We start from the raw sequence: 2,326 nt of genomic DNA on the forward strand, positions 1-2,326 counted from the left end.
ATGCCTCCAGGACCTTAGGTAAAGGACGATGTATGCGGTGAAATCATGGGGATCTATTTCCCTCCATTAAGGTATATTCGAAAAGTCATGTCAGAATCTCGAGGTTGTGGGATTACGATCGAGCTCCCTCTCGCAAGTATCGTCCGCAAAGATTCTGAGGGTAAGGAATCTGTCCGCGACCCAGCAAAGGTTACGAAGACGGGGAACTCCCGAGGCAAGTAGCTAGAGTCAATAGGCACTAGTACCATGCCCAGCCGTCCCATCCCCATGTCCTTTCATTCAATACACTTTGTACTATATGTATTCCCTCTCCTATATAAGGGGGATCCATGCCACTTTGTAAGGGACTGATGTTGCTCCATTTTCTCCACAAGTGCAATAATATCTCTCTCTCTCTCTCTCTCTCTCTTTTCTTTATAATCTTGCTCGTTCTCACTGGTCCGAGGACACCTCAATATTCATCGCGTTCTTACTCGTTCTTCATCATATACCTAAGTATTGGCCATAAAGAGCCTTTTTTGATTATATCTTCAATTGTTATCCCATCCCTAACTATCCCCGATAGCTCGTGCTCAATCTTGACATCGACCTAGAGGTCCTTCATCGACCAGACCTGTATCCGGGCAGCAGGCCCTTCGATTTGATTATTATCTCGTTTTAGCTTGCATTTAATCTTCAAACCCCATATTATTAGCATCAACTGCTCTAACAACTAGCTCGAGAATAGATCACATATTTTTAGAATCCCATTTACAAATTTAATTGTTGTTACCATTTTCACGATAAACAGTTTGGCACCCACCATGGGGATAAAAAAATAGTTATTATTTTCTTACTAGTTTCATTGCACAAACGCACATTATCTTTTACACTATTTCTTGTCCACGATCCTTTGATTTCAGGTCAAAATGTCTGGCTCGGTAAACGGAGTCGAGAACGACAACCTCAAGAATCACGGGGAAAATGGCATGGCTATCCCGGCCGCCGGAGCACCACCACTGAATCCCGATAACACGCCAGGACCGATTCTAGCGGACGCGGACTCACAAGACGCACAACAGGTCGACGAAACCTCACACACCGACAGAAGCATACAGCATGGCGACCAACCGGAAGCCCAAAAAACCCCGGCTCGGGAAGCACAGGAAGTTAGTCTTCACGATATTTTTGAAATGTTGCAGGCACAGCAGTTGGCTATCGCCCAATTACAAAGCCATCGAAGACTCCCAGCAAAGTAGCACCAGAAACTACTCCCCCAGCCGAATAACGAGCAAGTACCCGGAATATCAAGCAATAATGGGTTAGTGGCTGACCCCTCCATAGTGAAGATGCTCGAGGACCTCTCCAAATGAATCGTGTCAGGTTCATGGAGGTTTATGCAACAGTTCTCCCCCTGGGGAAGCGGTCCCGGAACCAGCTTCACAGAAATTTGAAACGCCGGAACTCCCTAGGCGCGACAGGACCTCGGACCCCGACGAGCGCACCACCGCTTACACATGCGTGGAGAAAGGAAACGACCTTTAGGATGATAAGTTCGAGCCCGTCTCGTTGAAAATGTTCGGAGACACTCTCGAAAGAAACCATGATGTGGCGCCACAGCCTAGCGCACAACCTCACATACTCGCTTAACCCAGCGAATTCCTCCACAGAAGCACATGCCGATGCCATCGAAGCATTAATGGAAGAGCCCGACACATTAAAGGCCGAAAGAAGAGAGAATTAAACACCACAGGATGTCACGCCTCATTCACCGATAGGACGAGTGAGATCATCCCCGGTTTCGGATGACTGGGAAACATAGGACTTCGCCCAAAGTTTAAACGACGCATACCCGACAACTCCAGGTCTTTTCAAATGACGCTTAGTCAGATACCCAGTCGAGACCTGGTTGTATGCCTATACCCGGCACCAACCACGAATCAGGGCCACAGATAACTATCCGGGAACCATTACGGTCCCGGTATACCCAATCAGGCTCCCAGCAAAGCAACTGATGCAAAACAAATGGAGGTACCATCCATGTGCCGCTAATGGGAGGAACGCTGCAAGATGCAACCTATCTCACAATGGTAGGGAAATATTTTGAGGGACACATCCTCGAGGAACCTTCAGTGGAACCAGATCTAACGAGGCACAACCGACAGAGGAGCCCCGCCCAGTAGAGTATGATTTCAACATTGCTATACCAAACATCATGATCACTATAAGCGAAACCAGGGATGCTGAGCGACTCAAGCCTGTTCGACCAAGACCCTTTCAAAAAAACCACAACCCGATGCGGGAACTGCAGGGCGCGCACAGCCACAGGGTAAAAAATAACTCCCAT

Source organism: Nicotiana tabacum, chromosome 5, assembly GCF_000715075.1.
Source record: "Nicotiana tabacum cultivar K326 chromosome 5, ASM71507v2, whole genome shotgun sequence".
Taxonomy (NCBI): Eukaryota; Viridiplantae; Streptophyta; class Magnoliopsida; order Solanales; family Solanaceae; genus Nicotiana; species Nicotiana tabacum.